The sequence below is a fragment of the Lissotriton helveticus genome, chromosome 11 (genome assembly GCF_964261635.1).
Source record: "Lissotriton helveticus chromosome 11, aLisHel1.1, whole genome shotgun sequence".
Classification (NCBI taxonomy): domain Eukaryota; kingdom Metazoa; phylum Chordata; class Amphibia; order Caudata; family Salamandridae; genus Lissotriton; species Lissotriton helveticus.
This window is the reverse complement of record NC_136072.1, coordinates 649,765,279-649,783,642: the sequence shown is the minus strand read 5'-3', so window position 1 is coordinate 649,783,642 and position 18,364 is coordinate 649,765,279. Positions and strand designations below refer to the sequence as shown.

At 51.0% G+C, this 18,364-nt stretch overlaps 1 protein-coding gene across 1 annotated transcript in view; it reads left to right on the top strand.

The window, feature by feature from the left end:
- Positions 1–18,364, top strand: part of LOC144791734 (E3 ubiquitin-protein ligase TRIM39-like) — a 121,620-nt gene that overhangs the window by 36,756 nt on the left and 66,500 nt on the right. The gene's annotated exons all lie outside the window — the stretch shown is intronic.

The following is an 18,364-nucleotide window of genomic DNA, read 5'->3' as shown; positions in this document are numbered from 1 at the left end:
CCCCAACCAAGTCACTGACTGTAATGGTAAATACCCACATAAATAGACGCCCCCAGAAGTAGAGAAGCCACATACGGAACCTCAGACTCCCCTGTTGAATTGGCGTATTTCCACCCGCATGACTATGAGGACCCTGTGCAAAGGGCACTCATTTGTAATCAGTGTGGATAAAGTCATATTGGTGCAAGCATTTAGTGAACGGAAGCAACCAAACAAAAGAGAGAACTTTATTCAGGTCTCTTTCAGAGAGGGGCAAAAATACCGAGTGTTGGGATTTCTGAATGCTGTGCGACTAGAAGACTGGTATTCAAGCAGGTTAAAGCTATTGTCTCTCAGTCCTTTCCGTTGAATGTGGATAATGCCTTTTATCCTAACTGTCTCTGGGTTGGTGCTTAGAGTTAATTGCGAATAATTATTTAATGCAGACTTGTAAAATTGCAGTGTGTGAGATTAACACTGGACTACAGCAACCCTCTTCTCGGGCCTTTCAAAGGAAATCAAAATGCATTGATGTATCACTTATTTTGTAGCACTGTCACTTTGTTGCATTTGTAGGTCGCGCATTTCACCTGGATCACTTGATCTGCAGTGTTCTGATTCAGCTGGGGCTGTAGGCTTGAGGTATTCCACCTGAGTCTGCAATGCAGAATCTGGGGTACAAGCTAGGAACACAAGCAGCGTCTTTATGTACACAGGAACCTCATCAGGGAGTTGGCTTTTGGAGCGAGCCGGGGTCTGCTGGCCCTGGAATACTAAAGTCTAATAGGAAATTTTCATTTTAGTTTACTGCATTCTGGGAATTGTAGTGGTGCCTCAGAACCATTGAATGACATCATTTGGAGGTACCATTACTATGTTTTTAAAGGGGAAGCACATCAGTGGGCCATGGTGTCATCTGGTGTAACTTTCTTATATTAATGCCATCCTTGTGTTTGTTTTTTTGTGTGTGTTTATTTAACAAAAAGTTGAAATGTTGTCCAATTGAAGGAAATGGGTAGTGGCCATTGAGCTACTCACCTTAGGACGGTGAAAGCTGGCTTCTAAAGTCAGCTTTCTTATTTCACCAAACGCTTCATACTGGTCAAATTATTAAACAGCCAAGCATTTGAATTGATCATGAGAGAAGAAACCATGCATGTGTTATCTAGTTTTCTCCCTTTGACTCTCTCTCCCCTCACTTACCCCTAATGACACCCTTGCATAGCAGTTTTGTATCCTCAGCACCTTGGGGCTGAGTTGCTCGGGTACAACAAAATGTTCTCTATAAAATGCCTCACAGCTCTTTGGAGCTAGGTTAGTGCTCCGTAAAGTTAGTAAAAACACAGGATTCAGCTACATAATGCCCCTCTCCGCCACCTTTGTCACTGCTTTCCTTATCTAGAGACCAGCTGTGCTTCTGACCTGGTTCCCTCTGTCTCGGGTGTGCACCATCTGCTGGACTACAAAAGATAAGATGTTAACAAGGATTCTCCTCACACACCACATACCCTACTCCAGGGTGTTCACATTGAAATGTAGTCCTTCCCAGCCACTGTAAGTGTATTGCCAGCATTCCTATACCTTTAGCGTGGAGACCTCACATCTAAGGGCGCATGTATTGTGTATGTAGTACTTATATCCGGAAACAGCTTTGTTTGTCCACAAATGTTTAATTCATCTACAGCTCTTCAAAACCTGGTGCACCTCTCAACAGCCAGCGGCAACAGCCACAGCTGCTGAGTTGCGAGGACAGCAGCACGACAACAGAACCCTAAACTCTGAAGAATCTAATTGTTGGTCTAGCAGTATCCACCTAAACAAGATCACAACATATCTCCCTTCTCTCAAGCACAGAAGGAAGAACATTTAAATATGTGAAGGCTTTAGGATAAGCAAAAAAAAGAAACGGGAAAATATAATTAAAGATGAAATATTCTTCACAAATGAGAAACTGAAAAACACATATAGAAATACTAATAAAACGAAATAACGGAATAGATCTGAATTGCATATAGCACTGCATATTCTGAATAATGATATTGCATCTGTATACTGATATTGTAGAGACAAGATATCAATCAAACAACTTAAATAACATTTCTCAAGAAACCCTCACATTAGGTACATAGCAGAAATAAAACAAGCAATTAAGGAACTGCTTCAGCACAAAATCTTGCAAGTAACAAGGAGAGCTCCACACTCGCAGGGGTCTCTGAGAACATTACGTATTCTGAAGACACGGTATATCCTGGGCATTACCAGCGATACTACAATTAGTCCCCAAATTTTCGCCATCTGGTCCCACAACTCTCATTCTTTCATCCACATGAGTCGCCTAACAACTGACGATCCTGTGCTGACACCACTACACACACCTCCATCCTCTCTCCTCGTTGCTGATTTGTCATCTGAACAGTGCTTAATTTGAGCCGGCGGTTTACAGCGCTCAGTAGTAGCAATTAATTGTCAGCACCAGCACTTAATTGTCACCACCTACACTCAGACAAGCAGTGCCACCATGAGGCAGACTTTCCTAATTTAGAGACCAGCACAACATTTGTTTATTAATTCGAAATACATCAGAATGACTAATACTTTTGACACAAGCCATTCCTATAGCTATGGGGGCCTAGAATAGTCTGAATTGTAACACTGCTAGGATGTGTGGTATACGTTTTGTTGGTACTGCTATTGGCAGAGCTGGTAGGAGCAATGGGTGGTGCAACCTGCAGTGGCTTCCTGACGAGAGCTCTGGCACTTATTTTTTTGCAAATTAAGCACTGCATCTGAACAATATATCAGAAAGAAACAGGTTAGTGTTAGATTCCTTACCATAGAATATCCCCAGGCGTCAGACTGGATCTGGAAACTTTTCGTCAGCAGTACCCCTGCGCATCAGTAGGCATCGTCTGCGGCTCCGCGTCAATCGGCGGCGTCCTGATCGTCGGGATAACGTCGTCGGAGTACTTAGACGCCCCCCTCGCGCGCTGACGTCGGTTCTTCTTTTTTCCACCCCAGCAAGCGCAGATCCGGGAAGAGCAGTACTCTAGTCATTTTTTGACTAACTTTTTTGATCTCTTTGGATCACTTTTCGAGTCGACTACAACTCGCGGTGCCGTTAGGGATGCCTGGTTTTAAACCTTGCGACGCCTATCACCGCCTGATGTCGGTGACCGACCCCCACCATCGGTGCCTTTACTGCCTCGGGGTCGACCACGATGACAAGTCGTGCCCCGACTCCCGGGCCTTGACCTCGAAGGCTAGACTGGAACGGTCCTGTAAGCTGCTCGAGCTCCGGCAGTCTGCTCCGCGCCGCTCGAGTTGGAAGTCGAGGGACCAGCTGCAGTCATCGCCGCTCGTCGTGTCACCATCACTCGTCGGGCTCCAAGTCCTCCGGTAAGTCGAAGCATTCGAAAAAGAAGTCGAAGAGGCATCATCGCTCTTCTGACTCCCCCCCGACGAGACCGGGGGTTCGGGCGACACCGCCGTGCGGCTCCGCCGGAGCCGTACCCAGCTCCACACCCGCCGGTCCCTGGGCTGCACGCAACGCCAGAGGAGATACATGATTTCCTCGTGGTCATGAGGACTCACTTCCCTCCGTCAGATTCTGTCGAGGCGCCTTCGGGCCCCGCAGATCCGACTGGGAGCCTAACTGGGCCGGCGGCTCCGGCCCCGGCACCGTCGGGTACTTCAGTCCCGACGCCACAGGGCCCCACAGTATCCAGGCCTGGATCCGGGTCGTCGCCAGTTGACCGCCCGATTCCTCCGCTGGCGCCGACCCCGAGGGTGTCCCTCCCGGTGCCGTCTTCAGACGACACCGTCCCCGGTTTCAGCCCCGGTCCGGGTGCGACGCCGGAGCGGCGCCGCTCGGCGTGGTCTCTGACGCCGATGGGTGAACACTTCACCTACGACCTGGGGACCCTCTGGCACAGCAGTGCCAGTTAAGCCAGGACTGGGCAGATGAGCTGGGGGAGACCAGTGGTCTAGACACTTCGCCTGACACTGGATTCATCTCTCCTCCTTCCGTGGCTTTGGAGGAGGGGTCTACTTATAGCATGGTGTTGACTAGGGCAGCCAAGGCCTTGGCTCTTGAGCTCCCGGTCGCAGCCGTGAGGACTAACCTCCTCACTGAGGTGCTCAAACCACAGGCAAGCTCCTCAGAGCCTCTATTGCTGTTTAACGAAGCCCTCACTGAGGTTCTGATGGGCAGCTGGTCCAAGCTCTCTACAGGCCTTCCTTTGGATCGGAACGTGGCCCGACGTCATCGCCCGCCTCCGGGCGACCCCTGCTTTCTGTTCATCCACCCCACCCCCGAGAGTCTGGTTATCCAGGCCTCAACGTCCCAGACCGCATTCCCGACCGCTCCACCGGATCGGGAATCCAAAAGGTCTGTCAACACCACTTGCCTTTTGTGCCGTTACACCCACTCACTGTGGTATACGGTTGCGGACGTGCTGCCACAGTGTCCGGAGGAGGCTCGGACACGGCTCGCCCAAGCCCTGGCGGAGGAGCGGGATGCACATGTCCGTCCAGCCAGCCACATGCCGCAGAACCAACCTCAACGCGGTCGCGGACGTGGTTACCGCCGTGGCGGTGCCGGGGGACAAAGGCAGGGTCAGTCCACATCTGCTCCTGCAGCATCTGCCTCAAAGCCTTCCTAGTCCGGCATTTCAGGCCCATTCAACGCCAGTGGAGGGCAGGGTTCGCCATCAGCTCCTCTACTGGCGTACCATCACATCGGACAGGTGGGTGCTGCAAATCGTCCGAAGGGGCTACTCCCTCCCCTTCGAGGCGACCCCTCCAGCCATGCCACCGTAGTACCACCGCATGTCGGGGGATCACTTGCAACTTCTACGAGAGGAAGTTACGGCCCTCCTGGCAAAGGGGGCCATCAAGCGCGTTCCTGGGCCAGAAGTAGGGTGTGGTTGTTATTCCCGCTACTTTCTGTTTCCCAAGTGGGGCAAAGGAGGCCTACGCCCTATCTTGGACCTCCGGAACATCAACGGCTTCCTCCGGAAGGAGAAGTTCAAGATGCTGACATTGGCTCAGGTCTTAGCTGCCCTGGAGACTGGATGGTGGCGTTGGACTTGCAGGACGCTTATTTCCACATCCTAGTCCTGCCGGCGCTACCTGCGGTTCACGGTAGGCCACAAGCACTTTCAGTTTACCGTGCTCCCCTTCGGCCTTACCAGCGCCCCTCGGGTGTTCACGAAAGTGATGGCGGTGGTCGCAGCTCATCTGCGTAGATCAGGGGTTCCAGTCTTCCCCTATCTCGACGACTGGTTGTTGAAGGCGGGCTTGCCCCAGACAGTCGTCTCCCACCTCCAGACTAGGGCCGACCTCCTGCACCTGCTGGGGTTCTCCATCAACGTGCCGAAGTCACACCTGTGCCCCTCTCAGAAGCTCCTCTTCATCGGAGCGGTTCTGGACTCGGCGCGGTTTCGGGTTTATCCCCCCCGAACAGCGGGTTCGAGACATTCAGACTCTGATTCCGATCTTTCAGCCTTTATCCCAGGTCTTGGTCTGGTTGACGCTGCGGCTCCTGGGGCTGATGGCCTCCTGCATCCTACCGGTGCAGAACGCCAGGTGGCGGATGCGGGCTCTGCAGTGGGACCTGAGGTTTGTGGGCACAGCATCAGGGCAACCTGTCCGACCATGTGCTGATCTCGGAGGGCACTGCGAGACAGTTGCAGTGGTGGCTCACAGAACGCGATTGGGTCAACAGCAGATCCCTCTCCCTACCCCAACTGGAGCACGTAGTAGTGAAGGATGCGTCCCTCCTGGGATGGGGGGGTCACATGGGAGAGGCGGAGATCAGAGGCCTCCGGTCTCCGGCGGAGTCCCGGTTCCATATCAACCTTCTGGTGCTGCGGGCGATCCGGCTTGCACTGAAGGCATTCCTTCCCTCTGTCTGGGGAAGTGTAGTGCAGGTGTTCACGGAGAACACCACCTTCATGTGGTACTGCAATAAACAGGGCGGAGGCTGTGCGCCTCTGGACATGGCTGTAACGCCTGGCAGGCTCTCTGAACGCCAGGGAGGACAAACTCAGCCGTCGGTGCATGATGGATCCCGAATGGCGTCTGAACTCGGACATGGCGCAAAGTCTCTTTCAGCAGTGGGGAGAGCCTTGATTAGATCTATTCGCCACCGAAGAGAACGCGCAGTGTCGTCAGTTCTGCGCGTTGGAATTTCCAAGGCGGCACTCGCTCAGAGACGCGTTTCGTCGTGAGTGAAGCTGCGGTCTGTTGTACGCCTTTCCGCCTATACCACTTCTGCCCAGAGTGCTGAAGAAGATCAGGCGAGACCGGGCCCAAGTCATCCTTGTGGCTCCGGACTGGGCACGAAGGTACTGCTTTCCAGAGCAACTCAGCATGTCAGCCGATCCCCCGATTCGTCTGCCTTCTCAGGAGGACCTTCTGTCGCAGCAGCAGGGGACGGTCCTCCACCCGAACCTGTCCAGTCTCCACCTACATGTGTGGAGATTGAGCGGCGACAGTTGAGGCCATTTGACTTGCCTCCTGAAGTCTGTGATATCATTCTGGCAGCCAGGCGTCCCTCCACAAAATCGGTAGGTGGAACAAATTTGTGGCATGGTGCACAGCAAAGGCTGTGGATCCACTTTCTGCCCCCCTTTCAGAGGTTCTCCTCTTCCTTCTTTCTCTTTCCCAGCAGGGCCCTGCTCTGGGCACTGTCAAAGGCTATGTATCGGCCATTTCAGCCTTCTTGAGGCTTCCTGATCAGCCTTCTCTTTTTAAGTCCCCAGTTGTAAATAGATTCTTGAAGGGCATCACGCACATGTTCCCTCATGTTCCTTTTGTCCTTTTGTCAGTGGGACTTGAACCTTGTTCTAACCTATTTGATGTGTGCTCCCTTCGAGCCACTTCACAATTGCCCTCTTCGTCTTCTGACTATTAAGACTGCATTCCTGGTTGCCGTCACCTCTGACAGGAGAATGAGTGAGCTCCAGGCTCTATCTTCTAAGCCTCCTTTCCTCTCTGTCGATCATGTCAAAGTTCTTCTGAGGACTTGTCCTTCTTTCCTGCCCAAGGTGTTTACAGCCTTTCATATCTGGCAGTCCATCACCTTGCCCACCTTCTTTCCGCCTCCGCATCCCTCGAAAGAGGAAGAGAGGCTCCACCGTCTGCACCCAAAATGTGCGCTCTCCTTCTATCTAGATGGCACACGCCAGTACCGGGTGGACGACCAGCTCTTTGTTGGTTATGTGGGCGCTAAGAAGGGACGGGCGGTGCACAAGCGGACCCTCTCTCGGTGGGTCGTTTTATGCATCAAGGTTTGCTACTCCTTGGCGAAAAAGGAGCCTGTTGTTGGGCTGAGGTCCCATTCCACTCGGGCCACGGCGGCTACTACTGTCCTGGGTCGGGGAGTCCCCTTGCAGGACATCTGTCAGGCACTACGTGGGCCTCACTGCACACGTTTGCTAGGCACTACTGTCTGGACAGCCAAGTCCGGATGATGGCTTTTTCGGCCGTTCCGTTCTCCAGGACTTTCTGGTGTGATCTTGGTTTGCAGACCCCTCACCGGGGTTGGTATTGTTGGGGTATCTAATTAAGGTAAGACATCTAACACTAACCTGTTTCTTTCAGATGCACAAGTTACTTACCTTCGATAACGATATATCTGTAGGAAACAGTAGTTAGTGTTAGATTCCTTACCGCCCCACCAACCCTCCCTGTTCTGCAAACCGATATCTAGGGTTAAGGTCATCCCTTTCAGGGCCCTAGTTTTATGGCACCAGTGTCGGTTTCTATCATGGCTCTGCATTCCTGGCGCGGAAAGCTATGTACAGAACTGACGTCCGTGCGTGAGGTACTCCGACAAAGTCATCCTGGCGATCATGACGACGGACGCGGAGCCGCAGACGCCGCCTACCGACGCGCAGGGGTACTGCTGACGAAAACTTTACGGATCCAGTCTGACGCCTGGGGATATTCTAAGGTAAGGAATCTAACACTAACTACTGTTTCTTACACATATATCGTTACCGATGGTAAGTAACTTGTGCTTTACTACCCTTCGAAGATTCCATCTCTCCCTATTGACCAACACCACATGCCACCGAAGTACCTCCTTGACTTGACAAGGACCACAGATTTTACTCTTACCTGGAATACAGAGATAATCACTCTCATCCCTAACTCTCTCCCATTTCCCACCAACCTACTCCCATATCCAGTAAGATAATAGTTTGGTTGCAGCTTTTCTCCCCCTCATGGCATAAAAGGGCAACACATTGGTGGTGACCTTTTCAGTGGTGCCGTGAGCTCACACCTAATCCTAAATGACTTCCTCCAAATCCATGTAATTGGCTAAGGCAACTCTGTCGCACCCTTGGTTGGCTGTCTCCTCAATCACATTAGCTTGAAGATTGTAGAGCGCTGTGCGGGAGTGTTTTATTCCACAAAAACTCAAAAATTCTCTAATATCTCCAGATGTCAATTGGGTTACATTATCGGTTATGAGCACAGTCGGGTAGCAATCCTCTCTGAAAACTCCTGCAATACTTTTATAGTAACCCGAGTGGCGAACATATATTAAGACCAAACGAAATCTGTTCTATTCAACCTCTGCCAGGGACCAATAAAGTCAGGGCACACACTAAGCCACACCTGTCCGGGATCAGCGATACTACTTGGTATGACCTGTGCTGCGACTTTCAACCTTTTCTCACACTCACTGCATTTAAGATACCTTGTAACCCATTCAACCACATCACTGTCCATTCCTGGCCACCAAAACTTTCATCTCAATTTTTCTTCATCACTGTTTGCCCCAAATGTCCTTCATGGGCCTGCAAATTCCAAATGGAGGGACAATTTTATCACATAATTTGATCAGCAACAGTCGACAACTCATCCAAGACTGCATTAAAGGGCCTCAGTGTAATGGGTAAAGTGCTCTCTCTCCTTCCGCCTTTGAGAATGATATTTAGAACTGCTTTCAACACTTCATCCTTCAACATGGCAAGCACCCACTCAGATTTGCCAACTGTACCTTGACTCAACTGGACAGCATCCTCCACACTAGCAATTGCCTCTTCTCTTTCACATTTGGTCACCCCTTTCTCATGCACATTACGCCAGCCAGTTATGAACTCCACCAGAAAGTTTCATCCTTGCAACCTGGACACCAGTCGAGCCAACCAGGCAGACCCTTTACCTGCCCCATCTGATGACAACAATTGTAAAAGTGGCTTGTGGTCGATGCGAAAAATGATCTTGCTTCCCCACACGTACGTCCTAAAATATTCCATACCCCAAGCTGCTGCTAAGGTCTCCTTCTGTATAACAGAGTAATGACGCTCAACAGCAGTCAAGGAGCGTGACGCAAAAGCCCCTGTTTTTTCTGAGGGACCCATCTTTTGGGGACAATACTGCACCAACCCCTGTGTAACCAGCATCCACATCACAATGGTGTTGCCATTAACATTGACATGCCATGTTAATGGCAGCACAATATTCTTGGTGCAACAACACCAACACTAATAAGGTCCCAAAGGCGAGACCTATTGGCTATGCCAATGCTTGTTTTATTCATGGGATCTTATGTATCCCTGTTTTGCTGTTTAACTAGCTTACGGATCAATTAAACCTCATTTTGACTGATAGACTTGGGTGAGAGGAATGTAGGTGGAGATGGAAAAGAAACAAGACTTGGCAAAGGAAGCACAAACCTGAAGCGACAACACTAACATGAAGGGACAGGTGTAAAAGAATAGGATAACACTGCAATGATGAAACAAAGAAAAAGGTACAGGAGCAGAGGGGGAAAGGGGATGATGTGCCTTACGTGATTGAGTGGCAAGCAAGGGTCTTGTGGGGATGGCGGTGGGAGCAAAGGAGGGTTGAGCTAGCCCACGATCTGCCCTAAAATCGGATAGTTGGTTGATAAAGACTGCCTTTCAGTGGTCTTCGGTCTTGGTGCTGGGCATGACAAATGCTGCTTAATTGAATGGACCAAAGTTTACATATGCTACTGAACTAGATAAACAACTCTGTCAGGGGCCCACCCTAAAAAAAGCAGCAATTGAAACCAGGCAGGTGAAAGCGCGCCCTGGTAGTGCAAACAGATTGCAGATGCCAATCTGCACAAGCTGTTGTGGAGCTTAATTTATCCGCACATTTAGCATGGAACCAAAAAATCAATAGTCGAAGGTGAAACGTTCCAAGCAAAAAATATTGCAAACAAAACGTAAGATGGCGCAGGCAGAAACAAAACTTTACAACCATACTCTTCACCTCAGACGACCTAAATAACAAGGTGAAAAGCTGGTGTTGAAAATTCTTCCACTTGGACTTAAAGTCATTCACTTTTATATTTGGCTAAACGATTTCTTTATTTACATTTTCAAGAGGCTAATAAATTAGCTGCTGCAAGCCTCAAACGGAAAATGGCTCAGTCATGGTTTTAGGCCGGGGTTGCACAGGTGAGACTAAGGTATTCTGCTGTATAAACAGCACACTTGTGGCTGTTATGCGCACAGTGATGCAATTAGCACTACTTGTTGGCCGCTAGTACGGCTCGCTGGGGTATAACCTGAGCGGTGTTTAGACTTTGTCCAGGTCTGAAGGAATGGACAGAAGGAGGGTGTGGTGATGTATTGAGATCTGAACAGCCTTGAAAGCAAAACAAGTAACTGGACCTGGCTTTTGTCTGGAGCTCACAAGATATCTTTAGAGTAAAAATGTTCTAAGACTGTTGTTGCGAAGAGTGAGAACAGCATTATATTTTGTGGAGCGATTTATGTAGTTGTTACGTGCAGTGCTTTAAATGGAATTATAAGTTCAGGTACTCACTGTTTAGAGTACCTGGTTTTTGCCTGCAAAGCTGTGTCGAGGCCTAAAAATGAATGTGTCCTCATGTAAAGCAACTAGTGCTATCTATGTAAGCACTCTGATACCCGATTCGGGTCGAGTTCAAGCTATATAAAACTCTGTAAAATAAAAATTACATTGGCCCCTTTGAGAGAGACCCTCCAGTTTTTTCATCCTACTTAACCACATCGACGCTGATGACGAGCTCAGCTCGTCATGAGGTACACCTCTCGTACGTTCATGACGAGCTGAGCTCGTCATGAACCGCGGGTTTTTTAAAACTTCAGCGCACAGCGGGAAAATGCGCCGCACCGATGCGGTTATAGCCCTGCTTAAGAGACTGCTATGAGAACAGCTCAGCTAGTTGAATTGTGCTAATGGATGCCACTGGCCAGTACCATAGTGATATTTCAGCACGCAGGGGCGTCGCTGCCCACAGCACGTCCATTATCAACTCATGAGAACCCCCGGTTTTAGGTGTAGGCACCTCAAGAGTAGCCCTTTTGTATGTATGATCTTGCGCAGTTTACTGAACTCAGGACGAAGCTCCACAGATTAAGCTCAGATTTCAGCTCAATCACTACAAATGTCCCATGGCTGGCAGAGCCCTCCTTCCAACAAAACCATGAAACCTCCAGTGCGCAGACACCAAAGTTATCAGCTGCCAATCAGGCAACCTTTGAACGACTGACTTAAAAACACGTTTACCTATGACACAGAAGTGCAAGGGACAGACTGGGACCATGTACAGTACTGTAAAGCATATTTATGAGGGCCAGGTTCTGGAAACTCGTTCAAAAACATTACCAAGGAAGACTGAAGCACAATAAGGGGTTGCGGAGCTTGCGCGGAAATATCTCATCGACAGAAGAGGGAAAATGGTAGAGTTTGAGGTCTTAAGAGGTCAATGTTGATGACTGGGATCTGAGCAAGAGCAGGGCCACTCGCTCTCGCAAGCTTAAGATTGAAACGTCCATCGGGAAAACAGACTTTCATAAGAACCTGAAAAGAATGGCGTTTGGACGGGAACATCAGACAAATATGTACACCTATATAATTTGTGAATATAAATATAGCAAACATAACGTTCACGTTTTACCAACATGTGTTCTTTGATATTACCGTTGTTTATTATTTCTTATCTCTGTAACAAGAGACGAGCTACAGCTGTCAACAAGCATTGGCCGCGTGGCGGTGAAAGTAACGCGGCCGTGAAAGCGATAGTGATGGCAGGGACGCGCTCTTTTGTTGGGGAGGGGCAGAGCGAGGCGCTTGGCAGAGCAAGGCTTAATGAGCAATGAAAGCCACATGGCGGCTGCACACGTGCACACGCTCGTGACCGCAAGCTTGAGGCCAGCAAAAGCCACTGGTAGCACTTTCAAAAGCCACTCACTAAATTACTTGCAGCGCATGCGCTGGCTCAGCGAGCCCTAAAAAGGGTCAGTTTTTCACTGGAAAAACGTGATGGGTCCGTGTTGTTTTTTTCCCCCGTTTTCTGTCACGGGCACTAAGCCTACCCACAAAAGTAAGGTTCCATTTTTTGTGACAAGCCATGGAGCACAGAGTAGTAGAATATGTTATTGCTAGTTGGATTTAACTGCATTTAGTCCTTCCAAATGTATTCTAGTGTGTATGTAGCCCGGTCTGGTGGCTGACTGGACTAATGCATCCACTGTAGAGACCAGTGAACGACCTCATGGTCACAGGTTCAAATCCCGGCGGGTCCACTCAGCCTTTCATCCTTCTGAGGTCGATAACATGAGTACCATTGAGTTGGGTTACAATAAACATCTGTTATTCAGCACCAAGATACCCTTAAGTGAAATGTGCGATTTACAAAAAAATTGTTGTATGAAAGAATACATTATGAAAAAATACCCTCTAAATCATATACTATTATGGGCACCCACAAATTGTGAAATGTAGAAATAACCAGTGCTCCTAAACCCCATATCTTGTGCCCATTTCAGAAATACATAGGTTTCTTTTATACCCATTTTCACTCTACACATTTCACCATGTGAATTGGTATACAATAAAAAGTCATTGGTCTGCAGCTCAGTTGTTGGCTCTGAGTACCGTGGGTACTTGGAGAACCTACAAACCATATATAGACCGGTAACCAGAAGGACCTAGCAGGCATAATGGCATATTTGTTTTGTAAATCGGCCATTGTGACAAAAAGTTACAGATGAAAAACTCCTTTTCAAAATTTCTTATTTCCTTCAAATCTTTTTTTTATTTTACGAGATAAAAACAGAACAACGGGCCAGATACATACCGCGTTATGCCCACAACCCTATGCAGGACCGGCCACATAGTATACGATTAACTTCCTGCACTATTGCTCCTTTTTAAACACAGCATGTCGCCTACAACCCGTGACGGGCCGGCCTCGTGGTAGACATTAAAAGGCAATACTAATTTGTTGTGACGCTTCATAGGGCCCTTTAAAAAAACTTTAATACTGTAACAAGGGCACAAGGTCCAGAAGAAAAGGAAACGAAAGAAGCAAAGAGAAGGAAGACAGATAAAAGAGTGAGTAGCAGCGTTTAGATAGTAGTGAAGGAAGAGATCGCGTGGGCGGCGGGAGGGAAAGGAGGGGAGGAAGGCGGGGCCTACCATCTAAGCCACTGTGGGACTTATAATCTATGCGAGGAGGTCACGCACTGAGTTGGACGGTTGCAGGAGCAGCTTGTCCGGGTCAGGCGGGAGGATAGCATCTTTGAAAAGGCGCAGCACCCTAAGCTTGGCAGGTAAGTAACAAGCATTTTTTAGCTTACCGAGATACTTAATTAAAGGTTGCCATGCAGTGTAGCGAGTATCACATGCTTGTAGTCGCGCTGTAAGGAGTTCCATGGTTAAGACATGCCATAAGCACACGTACCAAGCGGCGATAGGGGGTGCCTCCGTCCTTTCCCAATATTGCCCAATAAGTTGCTTGGCTGCTCCAAGCATATGCAATGCTATAGTCCAATCGCTCCGAGTGACCGCCTTTAAAGTGGTCGGTTTGATGCCCAGCAGGATTGTATTTATAGATTCGGGCAGGGGGAAACCAAGCACCCGTTTGATGTGACTAAGGACTTCTTTCCAGAACAAGGTCCGGAATGGGCAGGACCACCAGATATGTATGAAATCGCCAGACGCAGTCAAACATCTCCAGCACTTGGGGGAGGAGGCAGGGAACATTTTGCGCAAACGATCCGGTGTGTAATACCATTGTGTCATGCTTTTATATGCGTTTTCTTTTTGTGGGATACTGCGGAAGATCCTGGGTATGTCACGCCATAGACGACTCCACTGTGCGGGTGAGATTTCTTCATCAGACGCCAGTTGCCACTTGCGCTGATACGGGTGAGTAGGCACTAGGGGGGGTGCTGTAGCACAAGTTACTACTTGTGTAACGATATATCTGTAAGAGACATTAGTTAGTGATAGATTCCTTACCTTAGAATATCCCCAGGCGTCAGACTGGAACTGGAATTTTTTTTGTGTAGCAATACCCCTGCACGCCGGCAGCCGTCGTCCGCGGCTCCGCGTCCTTTGTCGGAGTCGTTAGCGCCGGAATGACGTCGTCGGAGTACTTAGACGCCGCCCATGCGCGCTGACGTCAGTTCTGATACACAGCTTTTCCGCGCCAGATACGCAGAGCCATGATTGAACCAACACTGGTGCCATGAAACTAGGGCCCTGAAAGGGGATGACCTTAACCCTAGATATCGGTTCGCAGAACAGGGAGGATGGGTGGGTCGGTAAGGAATCTATCACTAACTAATGTCTCTTACAGATATATCGTTACACAAGTAGTAACTTGTGCATCTGAAAGAGACACGTTGGTGATAGATTCCTTACTTTAGAATAGATACCCCAGCAATACCAACCCCAGTGGTGCGTCTGCGAACCAATAATCACACCAGAAAGTACTGGAGGACGGAACGGCCAAAGAAGCCATCCCTCCGGACTTGGCTGTCCAGGCAGTAGTGTCGTGCAAACGTGTGCAGCGAGGCCCACGTAGCTGCCTGGCAAATGTCCTGCAAGGGCACACCCCGGCCCAGGGCAGTGGTAGTCGTCGTGGCCCAAGTGGAATGAGCCCTCAATCCAACAGGAGGCTCCTTCTTAGCCAAGGAGTAACATGCCTGGATACACAAGATGATCCACCGGGAGATGGTCCGCTTGTGCACCGCCTTTCCCTTCTTAGCGCCCACGTAACCAACAAAGAGTTGGTCATCCACCCGGAACTGGCGTTTGCGATCTAGATGGAATGAGAGCGCACGTTTTGGGTCCAGACGGTGGAGCCTCTCCTCCTCTTTCGAGGGATGCGGAGGCGGAAATAAGGTGGGCAAGGTAATGGACTGCCCGATGTGGAAAGCCGTGACAACCTTGGGCAGGAAAGAAGGTCTTGTCCGCAACACAACCTTGTCCGGATGAACAAAGAGGAAAGGAGGTGTGGAAGAAAGAGCCTGGAGCTCACTCACTCTCCTGGCAGAGGTGATGGCAACCAGGAAAGCAGTCTTCAAAGTAAGAAGACTGAGAAGACAGTTATGGAGCGGGTCAAAGGGAGCCCACATTAGGTAAATAAGAAAAAGCTTGAAGTCCCACTGGGGCATCACGAAAGGAACAGGAGGGAACATGTGTGTGATGCCCTTCAAAAACCTATTTACAATAGGGGACTTGAACAAGGAAGGCTGATCAGGTAGCCTCAAAAAGGCGGAAAGGGCAGAAAGGTAGCCCTTGATAGTGCCCAGAGCAGAGCCCTGCTGGGCACGAGCAAGAAGGAAGAGGAGAACCTCAGAAAGAGAGGCAGAGAGTGGATCCACAGCCTTTGCTGTGCACCATGCCACAAATCTGTTCCACCTGCAGGCGTATACCGACTTTGTGGAGGGACGCCTGGCTGCCAGAATGACATTACAGACTTCGGGAGGCAAGTCAGATGGCCTCAACTGTCGCCGCTCAATCTCCAAGCTTGTAGGTGGAGAGTGGACAGGTTTGAGAAGAGAACCGTCCCCTGCTGCTGCGACAGAAGGTCCTCCCGAAGAGGCAGACGAACCGGGGGATCGACTGACATGCTGAGTAGCTCGGGATACCAGTATCTTCGTGCCCAGTCCGGAGCCACAAGGATAACCTGGGCCCGGTCACGCCTTATCTTCTTCAGCACTCTGGGCAGAAGTGGTATAGGCGGAAAGGTGTACAATAGACCGCAACTCCACTCGCGACGAAAAGCGTCTCCGAGCGAGTGGCGCCTTGGAAATGCCAACGCGCAGAACTGATGACATTGCACGTTCTCTTCTGTGGCAAATAGATCTAACCAAGGCTCTCCCCACTGCTGAAAGAGGCCTTGCGCCACGTCCGAGTTCAGACGCCATTCGTGATCCATCATGCACCGACGGCTGAGTTCGTCCGCCCTAGCGTTCAGAGAACCTGCCAGGTGTTAAACCACCAGGGTCACGCCCTGATGTTCCAGCCACTGCCAGAGGCGCAGAGCCTCCTGGCATAGGGTCCACGACCCCACCCCGCCCTGTTTGTTGCAGTACCACATGGCGGTGGTGTTGTTCGTGAACACCTGCACTACACTCCCCCGGACAGAGGGGAGGAATGCTTTCAGTGCTAGACGGATCACCCGCAGCTCCAAAAAGTTGATATGGAGCTGGGACTCCGCCGGAGACCAGAGGCCTCTGATCTCCGCCTCTCCCATGTGGCCTCCCCAGCCCTGGAGGGACGCGTCCGTCACAACCACGTGCTCCGGGTGGGGTAGGGAGAGGGATCTGCCACTGACCCAATCGCGGTCCGTGAGCCACCACTGCAACTGTCTCGCAGTGCCCTCCGAGATCAAGACATGATCGGACAGGTTGCCCTGATGCTGGGCCCACTGCTGAGCCCGCATCCGCCACCGGGCGTGATGCACCAGAAGGATGCAGGAGGCCATCAGCCCCAGAAGCCGCAGCGTCAACCTGACAGAGACCCGGGATAAAGGCTGAAAGATCGGAATCGGAGCCTGAATATCCCGAACCCGCTGTTCGGGAGGATAAACCCGAAACTGCGCCGAGTCTAGAACCGCTCCGATGAAGAGGAGCTTCTGAGAGGGACACAGGTGTGACTTCGGCACATTGATGGAGAACCCCAGCAAGTGCAGGAGGTCGGCCGTAGTCTGGAGGTGGTTGACGACTGTCTGGGGTGAGCCAGCCTTGAACAACCAGTCGTCGAGGTAGGGGAAGACTGGCACCCCTAACCTGGGCAGATGAGCTGCGACCACCGCGATCACCTTCGTGAACACCCGTGGGGCGCTTGTAAGGCCAAAGGGGAGCACGGTAAACTGAAAGTGCTCGTGGCCTACCGTGAACCGCAGGTAACGCCGGTGGGCCGGCAGGACGGGAATGTGAAAATAACGCTACCATCCAGTCTCCGGGGTCTAGGGCAGCTAAGACCTGAGCCAATGTCAGCATCTTGAACTTCTCCTTCCGGAGGAAGCCGTTGACGTTCCGTAGGTCCAAGATAGGGCGTAGGCCCCCTTTGCCCTTCTTGGGTCCCAGAAAGTAGTGGGAGTAACAACCACACCCTACTTCTGGCCCAGGAACGCACTCGATGGCCCCCTTGGCCAAGAGGGCTGATACTTCCTCTTGCAGAAGTTGCAAGTGATCCCCCGACACGCGGTGGTACTGCAGTGGCTTGGCTGGAGGGGTCGCCTCGAAGGGGAGGGAGTAGCCCCTTCGGACGATGTGCAGCACTCACCAGTCCGACGTGACAGTGCGCCAGTGGAAGAGGTGATGGCGAACCCTGCCACCCACCGGCGTCACATGGGCCTGAAAACACGGACAAGGAAGGTTTTGAGGCAGGTGCTGCGGAGGCAAGTGTGGTCTGGCCTCGCCGTTGTCCCCGACCGCCGTTACGGCGGTTTCCACGGCCGCCACCGCGCTGTTGAACATTCTGCGGTGTGTGTGGCTGGCAGCTCGTGTGGGGGCGCCCCTTCCGTGTCCACGAAAGGAGGAAAAGGCAGCCGATTGCTGGCGTGGGGCCGAGAGGCCCAAGGACTTGGCCGTAGCCCTGGAGTCCTTAAAACGCTCAAGCGCATGGTCTGCCTTGTCGTCAAAGAGGCGACGGCCATCGAATGGCATGTCCAGAAGAGTGGACTGGACATCGGCCGAAAAGTTGGTGGTCCTCAACCACGCGTGGCTTCGAACCGCCACCGTCGTTGCCATCGCCCTGCCCAGTGAGTCCGTGGTATCCAGCCCACACCGGATGGAATATCGCGCTGCATCTCGACCCTCCGCAAGGGCTTGGGCGAGTTTAGCCCGGACCTCCTCCGGGCATTGTGGCAGCACGTCCGCGACCGTGTCCCACAGGGTGTGGGTGTAGTGGCCCAAGAGGCATGTGGTATTGACAGACCGCAGTCCCAAACTCAGGGACGAGAACAACTTATTGCCGAACTGCTCGTACCTCTTGGATTCCCGATCGGGCGGGGCCGTCGGGAATGCAGTCTGGGAAGTAGAGGCCTGGATGACTAGGCTCTCGGGGGTGGGATGGGTGGACAAAAAGCAAGGATCGCCCGGAGCCGGGC